Consider the following 9,033-nt stretch of genomic DNA (forward strand, 5'->3'; position numbering starts at 1 on the left):
ATAACAAATATAATAAGTACAGGAAATCTGTTGCAGGTTCATATTTCAACAAATAAGGTGGTGCAGTGTGCAGTTAAAGTCCCTTGCCTAGCATTCATTAAACCCTTTAAAACTCATCTCAAACTCATCTGCTCATCAAATTACATAGATTTTTTTTTTTACATTTCCCTTCAGGCTTTAAAATGGCTTAAATGTAACTCTATACTTCATTAGTATGCGTGAATCATGAATATGCAAATTGGTACACACCTCCATCTTCACTCTCCCCTCCACCGCTCGCTAGAGCTCATTCATACTGGCTCATCTTCAATTCCGCTCAAACTGCCTTAATGTCATTTTCATACATGAATTCCGGACAATGTCATTTTAATCAGGTCACGGGCAGCTGGCCTTTTCCACATCCTGCACGCAGACATCATCCGTTTCAGACACGTTATCACTGCTGGAAATATCATGTAGCGGGGCAGGCTTAAGGATCCGTTAAAGTCCAATCCAATTGTGTCAGACTTATGCGCTCTTACACACAGCTTGGTTGGGTAATGCCAAGAAAAGTTTGTGTGTGTAGTGTATGTGTGAAAATAGATAGACATGGATTCTGAAAAAGACAAAAAGAAGACAACTATAAGTAAGTACAAGTACAAGGTTGCCTATTATTGTATGATAATTTAATAAATAAATGTGTTACATAAATATTACTCCTCATTTCCAGGTCTGACGAGATAGGCCCACCCCTTAAGTTTATGAAGTAGTTTCCTTGGCTACGTTACTGACGTGATGTGTGGTTTCTGTTTCGTCATTTCCTGTTTCTGAAATCTCTGTTTCTGTAGGACTTTCTGCTGTATGGGCTCAGCCTGTTTATGGACAGCCCTTTGCTGATGGCCTTTATGTGTGTGATTCCTGCTTGTTCTAGATTAAAGATTTTTCTTTTCTTTTCTTAAACTTCCCCTTTCTCACTGCGAGTCCTGCATTTGGGTCCTCCTCCTCTGTGATCGTCACAAATGTGTCTGAAACCTTGTCTCTTCCGAAAGTCATAGCTCATATGTCAAGATAGGGTTTCACTTCCAGGACCACAGTGTTGAATTGCTGTTAAGCTGCATTTTAGAATGAGGCCGTGTGATTTACAGCAATAGCGTGATCACTGGGGACATACATGGTTAAAAAAAACACATACGCAGAGAGAAAACTCAGACAATCCAGTGTAGAGGCTATAGGCTATGGCAGACTGCTGTGAGTTACATTTCTGTCAGGTAAAATACAAAAAGATAAAGCTAAAGTGGCTTATTTATACTCGTGACACTACAATTGGATAGTTCAAGAGTGAGTCAAAGTGCTACCTGCTCCAAATATTGGTTGCTGTTGTGACAGGTTAATGGCAGGGTGAAAATTAGCCATGAAGAGCATGGATGTGCTATTTTTGGTGCATAGCCTGTAAATAGAAAATGAAAGCCACCTCCAGTTTGAAAAGTTAAATGTGGAAGTGCCTTAAACCTACATTAGTTCTTTCTTTCTTTTTTTTTTTTTTAACGTGTCTGGTAGCATTTGCAATCAAAATCATGATCTGCCATCCACAGCCCCTCAAAAGTACCGAAGCCCCAGGGTCACACATACCACCTCCGTCTCCCTGCGATGAAGAGGCCCCAGCCATCCTGCACCACCTGCATTCTTTCTAATGATCAGCAGATGCAGAAGTCGACACTTCGCTTGTGTTGTAACCTCTCAAACACTTTACTGATAAACTAATGTGTTTATCATTGTAACTGGTAGTTCAGGCTTTCTTTAATACAGCATGAGTTTCACAGAAATTATGGACACTTTTTATAGTAAACAAACTGATAAAATCTGCTAGGGCATGAGTTTTTTTATGCTCAGCATCTTATGAAATGAATGCAAGCGTATTCCTGCCGTCAAGTGTTTCTTGCCGCCATGATTGCTTGCCCTGCCCTAATGTGTTGCACCTGTTTTTCCATATTGTCCTGTGTGTATCGTCAGTGTTCGTCATGTAAATCCTGTGCACCTGACTCTTTTTTTCACCCTCTTCTCATGAGCTTTGAATCTGCCTGCTCCGTTTGGTTGTTTGCTCTGTTGATCTGCTGATCGCCTTTGTGTCAAACCCTTTTTGAACTTTTACCTGGTCACCGGAGTTGAGTCCTCAAGTTTCTGAGTGCCAGCTGTTATATTAAGCCCAGCATTGGCCTTGATCTTAAAACACAGTTTAAGTATGAATGCTAGAGAATATTTTTGTAGATGAGGCTGCAGGTTGTGTTTTTCCAAGCTCCAAACAGATCCTCTCGATCCCGCTTGTGAAAACATCAACTCTGTTACTTAATAATTAAAATCTTTGCATTTGAAGAAAAAAGGTTTTCTTAGAATTTCCCAGCACAAAAATATTTTGTAGGGTCACCGAACAGCTACGTATATTTTAGTTTAGTTATAGCTGTTTGGTTGGGTTGGTATTTTCTAACAGATTTGAATGCACACACTGTTTCACTGCTCTCATCTGCAGAGTTTTAGGCAGAAAAGCTCACTGCACGCAGCCTGCCAAGCACCAAATAGCAGACATTTGGTGAGCTGCCTCTGCGTCTGTTGGCTTGTTTTAAAGTTTTCTACTTTCTAATCCCCAGAAATCGATAAATGCGACTTCAAAAAGTGGCCACTCAGAACAATTTACAACTGCTGTGAACTTTCCTGGGCAACTTGATGTACCATACCGTGTCACAAAGACTTTAGAAGGACTTCTATCGGGCATTTTTCTTAGTCACAATGAATAAGGACACTCCAGTGGAGTGTGAGCAACTGTAGTCCATAGTGCTGTGAAATCTTTGAAAGATCTTCTTTATTTTTCCTATTGACTCATTTATTTTATCAAGGCACTGTTTGTCTGACCTTGGCACAGTGATAGAGGGAACTGAGTAACTAATAGTACAGGTAGCACTTATGGCTAAGACCAAGTCTATAACGACTGGGCTTATGTCTTCACTTGTGTTGCCTGGTTTGACTAATGTTAGCATCTGCCACGCTCTCATCTATTATGATCATCTCTCTTCTTGCCAATAGACGACAGTAAGTCTTCATCTTCTCCTCTGTCTCACTAAGAACAACTAAGGAATAGAGGAACAGACTTGCCGAGGCTCTCTCCTCCCTGTTATCCACTGTGTTTAATTAATAGGCGCACGCACCACCTCCCCTCTATTTTAATGGGAGTTTCTGATGTTTGTGGTCCGCGCAATGTGAAAAGGACACAAAGAAATTGCTAAAGAACAAAGAAAATACTCACGTAATAAAGGAAGAACGAGCGAGAGCACTCAGGATATGCAACAATATGACAGAAAGAACTTTCCGGAGCTTAATCATCAAGGACCATTGTGGCCTCCATGGCAGAGTGCTGCCTCATTAAGAGCAGCTCAGTAAGCACATTAATGTCCTTCAGACACCGATATACTTCTTAATAAAGTAGCTCAACAGCAGACTCTTGTAATGGGACACTCTGACAAACATAGCAAAAGCCTGGTCTGGATTTTATTCATTTATTTTGAATATTGCATAAATAGACAACACCATGGAGAATTTTTTTTGTCATGGTTATTGTATTAATAAAGAGTACCGATGTTTCAGTTCCTTTTGCTCTGGCCAGAAGCTGTCTGAAGAGATCAATTAAAGTATAGTGGACTTTGTCATACGATGGGTAGTTGGCACTCTGTTATCATGTTATGGTACACTCATTCCCTTATTTATCTGATCACAGTCTGGCTTAATGATTTCATGTCAAGAAATACTACCAGGGGCATTGTAGTTGGAAGAAAAGTGGAACTGACTACACAGGGGGCCCCGATGGCAGGAGGGGCCCCCTGCAAGCCTGGAATGAAGTTTGTTTTTGCAAGTAATTAGTGCCATAATTAAATTGCCTGAATAAATCAGTTGAACGACTGAACTTGGATTTCAGAAAACAGCCGAGTTTCTCTGATGCCGCTTTCGAGCAAAACTGTCATGGTCCGGGGTCCGTTGTCTGTTCTGGGGTTTTTCTTTTGTTGTGGGGTTTGGTTATGTTTGATTTTCTAGTTCCTTGTTTCCCAGTGTTCAGCATCAGGTCTGCATCTCTGTTCCCTTGAGTCACTTCCCATTTTATTTTGACAGTCTCATGTTCCCTGTGTTTTGTGTTTAGTTTTGCTTCTCATGTGTCATTAGGTTCATTTGGTTCACCTGTTGTTCCCTGTTGTTTCCACTCTCCCTGATTTCCTTGTGTGTATTTAAGCCCTCAGTTTTTCCTCTCTTCTTCGTTGCGGTGTCATCGGTGTTACCTCTTCATAGCTGTGTGTTTTCCAGTTTAGTTTTTGTTTTGGTCTTTCTCCCAGGCTTCCTTGTGTTCTTTGGTTTTCCCCTGGTTGAGATTTTGTTATTTGTTTTGACTTGTGAGCCCCCAGTAAATAAATCCTGCATTTGCCCCCCCCCCCCCCCCCCCCCCCCCCCCTCCTCGCCACACAGCCCCTACTGCGACAAAAACAATCTAGTCCACTCCGCACTCTGGCTTGCCTTTACAACACAGCGAATTTATTCTATAAGTGACTGCTAATGTGTCATGTCTTTCCCTGAGAAAGCAAAATCAGGATATCAAAAAAGAAATGAGAAGAAGTCAATCAGCAAATTCCTTTGAAAAGAAAGATGAACAAAGCTCAACCAACAGGTTAAGCATGGTGGAGTGATCAGCAGCTGTTAAAGACAGAGAGCCAATGGCAGAGGTGACACTGTCTATCAAATGAACCTAGCGCAACTTGGGCCTTAATTTGAGAAAGAGCCAGAGAGAGTGAAGCAGCAGCAGGACTCTTTACAAATGTCATTGCACCAGCTGCATGGTAAGCAGGGCATTTTGAGGAAGCCGGTGTTTTTCAGGCTGATGAAATAGCATTTAAAAATACCACACTGTGTCATAATTTTAAAAATTAAGAAAGAAAAATAAACTTTTGTGAGCTTGTAAACAGTTATGTGGTGGTGGACGTGTTCATTAAGCTTTTGCTGGTTCTAATGAAACACTGTTAGGTGGCAAAACAGTTTATATCCAGAAGACCATCAGACCTCCGTGTAACTCTTGTGTTTCACATCACAGGAACGCTAACAGACAAATGGCTGTTGCGTCATGTCATTGTACATATCATAAACCTAATTAAAACTAATGCACAGACATAAAGAGGATTGCATTATTTACAAGTCTTCACTGCGTCTTGATGATCTGTGGTAACTAAGCGGGGGGGGGGGGTCCTGTTGAGCAGATAGTGAATAGAGACGTGATGGAGGATAACAGAAGTGAAGTGAGAGAGGAAAATCAAAGTTGCACTGATGATGGTGGGACAGATGATGAGAGGACAGTGTTAGAAAAGTGTCAGAAAACCTGGACTGCATTTAGGCTTTTTCATACTGTGGGAATCATAAACAAGAAGGAAGAAAAATAATGCAATCTTAACCCTTTTATAGGTCAAGTGATTATTTTTTGGTACTTTATATATGATGCCCTCTCCCCGCCTCAGTGATGTTGAAGGAGCATGTGGTCTTGAAGAATGTGGTGATGAAGAAATGGCTTAATGTTGTAAAACGTTAAAACGTGTGTGTTGTAATGTTCTAAAAAATTATGTAATTAATCTGTTGTAATGTTCTTAAATGCGTGTTAATAAAGGCTGTTTCTTCTTCTTCTTCTTCTAATGAGTGCCTGTAAAGTTCAAGCAAAAAGCACTTAACCATAAATTAATTATACATTACAAGACACTGAGAACGGCAAATTGAGATGTGAGGAGATCTCAAACTGTCCACCCTAATGATCACTACATATTGTTGAATACTTTTGCACAATTATTAAAAAAAACAAAAACAAATCATGTGTACGAGATTTGGATCAAGAAAGGAGGTAAGCCCACAGACTGCTCATGCCAAAAGTTCTGTGTTATGCCTCTGAATGCTACTTGACTTATCTGTGGTTTTCTAACTTAAGCTCTATAATAAGATCTATATTCTCTCAATATGCAACAACTTAAAATTTTATCATACCTGTTTCAAACTTCAATTTTTCAATATGGTTAGTGTATTAAGAAAAGTAAGCAAACAATTCCACCTATGCCAAATATACTGGGAGCTTTTCAGAACAACTTGCAGGCTAAGGAGTCCAATGAATTAATGTGTAGAAAATATTTGTAAATAAATTTATATTTAATGTGCATATAATAACATTTTGTATTATTTGTACATGAAAGAACTCAGTTATGAGGTTAACAATAAAAATATTCATTCTAAGAGTAGGTTTGTTACTGAAGAACTTGAAAATGTACATTGATATGCATATTTTGGACGACAGCCTGAGAGGCAGGGTACTCTCTGGGCTGCCACTCCATCACAGGGCCAACACCAAGACAAAGACATTCGTGCCCACCGTCGCAACTAAGGGGAAATTAGAATCAGCAGTGAACCTAACATGCGTGTCTTTGGCCTGTGGGAGGAAGCCTAAGTACCTGGTGGGAGCCCATGCTAGGAACCTTGTGATACAGTAACTACTGCACAGGGTGCAAGACAGCTGAAGAAATGAGAAGTTTGCAAGAAGGACATGCTCATGTCAACCTGAATCTCTGGGAGATCTCTGTTATGTGGTCCCACTGGGGCCAGTAAAAGATGCTGCTGCTTACAGTAAAACTGAAGCTATTGTGTGTATCAAAGGACCAAACCAACTATCAGTCAGACCTGGTCCTCGCTTAGACATCCTACAATTCCCATCGTATCGCAAGGAACATAATTCTCCATGATGACGTTTTCAGTTGCAGATGCAGCAGTCAATTCCCATTTTTTTCACTTGCACATAAAGCACTAAGGCACGAGGCATAGCTTTATTCTCTTTCCTATTTTGAAAATTGTTGACTCTTTATCCTCAGTTTTGAGTTTACGCCACCTGCAACACATGAAATTACCACAATAGAAAACCTGTGAAATGCAAGGTAAAATCATCGAAAAAGCGCAATCCACCCGTTCTATCACAACTGCTCAGAGCTTCAGTTGTTTGTTGTGCTACAGCAATGAAGACCCCCCCCCCCGTGTGGCATATTTGTAGTTTTTGTGGAATGAAAGTGCTTTTAACACTTTTTCTTCTGTACTTCTTCCTTTACAAAACATATAAAACTGTGCACTTTACTATCATTCCAATGAAAGGAACAAACTGGGAGGAAAATCAAATCTCTACCATCTTTCTGATGACGGGTTGCACTTTAGACAAACTTTCTAACTTTTCAAAACAAACAATATGACAGGCATACAGTATCCTTTTCAGTCTTACCACACATTTTTGAAATTAGTCACTTTTCTAATGCAGCACCATTAAAGTCCAGGGAGAGACTTATAGTGTGCGCTACCATCCACATTTGTACGACAAGTATAAATATGTTTTCTTTGGTGTTGGAACATATCTTTCTATTATCTAATTAACAGTCTATAACATGAAGGGCGGTTTACATCCAGCAGCTGAATGCTGCATTAGATGAAAATCCTTAACGTCAGAGTGAGCTGCTAATTTGAATAAAGGAGGCTGCAGGATCTTGGGAACAACTGAGCTAACAGTGAGCCACTGTGAAGTCAGACAGAGGGATTTTCACAGGGGCCAGTTATTAATCATTTCCTGCAGCTGTATTTGTTGAGAAACCAGAGCCAGACCTGAAAAGGAGCATCACCACCACTGCACTCCATCTTTCCTCTCAGCCCTCCCAGATCACCTCTACCAGACAGTGTCTCCTAAGTTTAGAGAACTCGTCGATTTAAGCAACTTCCAGCAATGGCCATTAGATTTCCAAAATATAGCACTTATTCCAGAAGAAGAAAGTGAGGTTTCAGGCTCATATCAGGAAGATTCATCGATACAGACGCCCAAGGGACCTCCACTCAAAGCTGCCGGACAGTTTGCGGCCAATTATAGGGTTTTTTTCAAATTATCTCTGAGTCCTAAACATCCCCATGCTCTGTCAGAGCTGGCACTAGCTGCAGCTGCTAATGGCTGCTGGCAGCTGGGGCACTTGTTTAACCCATCACCAAAAGGTTCTCAGGGGGATTGATTATGCTTGTTTGTATCTGTCTTCTTTTTTCTTTACTTGCTGATGGAATTAGAGGGAACCGCCATGCAGACGTGTCACGGGTGCTGTAGACAACCAAATTGCAGACCGAAATTACGATGTCAAATCCAACTGATTGGCTTGGGGTGCCGAAATTAAAAGGAGGACCTAAAATATTTACTTGCTCCAGTGGTCTCTGTGCGCAAAGTGGCAGCAGTGAAAATACCTGCAGTAGTTATCGCTTTCCTTTTTGTTCTGTACTAAGAGTTAAGCTTTTCCTCCGGGCTTGAAGGGTAATTCAACTGCAATCTTTAGAGAAGAATAGATTATGTGCACTCTATTAACCTTTTCCTTTAGCCCAGTCTCTTACGGTACACTTTACGAGTATCAGCCCTGCATCTTAGCTCAGTACCAACTTTCCTGCAGCTCATAGATGTTGAAAAGGAAAAAATGGTGAAGGTTGACTTTAAAAAAAATCCTTTTTCTATATCAATAACTAATGGAAAAGAGGTCTGCAGGTTAGAAATCTCATGCTTGACAGTTAAAATCAGCTGTTTTATTAGATGTCTGCTCCTCTTGAAACCTCAGGTTTAATATGATATGAGTAAATGTGCTGGCCTGGGCTGTTAGATGGGAGTTTTTAATAATCTAAAAGAAATGCCTTTTTTAATCACCTAATTTTTACTGTTCTGATCATCGCTGAGGCTTAGGAGTTTTATTAGTGCAGGGCTGGTGCATTGCAAAACTGCTAATCACTTTCTAATGGATGATATGGAAATTGGGCATGGATTTCTGCAAATTTGTTTGTTCTCTTCACTGCAAATATCCTTAAAATGCACCTAAGGAGGTGCATTGGAGCAAAACTGTTTCCTTCCCAAACTGAAACTACTTTGTTCAAAAAAAGGCAAAAAAGGAAAAACTTATGCTAAGCAAAACATAACATTATAAAGACTGTGTATGCATGTTG

The sequence above is a fragment of the Archocentrus centrarchus genome, chromosome 23, assembly GCF_007364275.1.
Source record: "Archocentrus centrarchus isolate MPI-CPG fArcCen1 chromosome 23, fArcCen1, whole genome shotgun sequence".
NCBI lineage: Eukaryota > Metazoa > Chordata > Actinopteri > Cichliformes > Cichlidae > Archocentrus > Archocentrus centrarchus.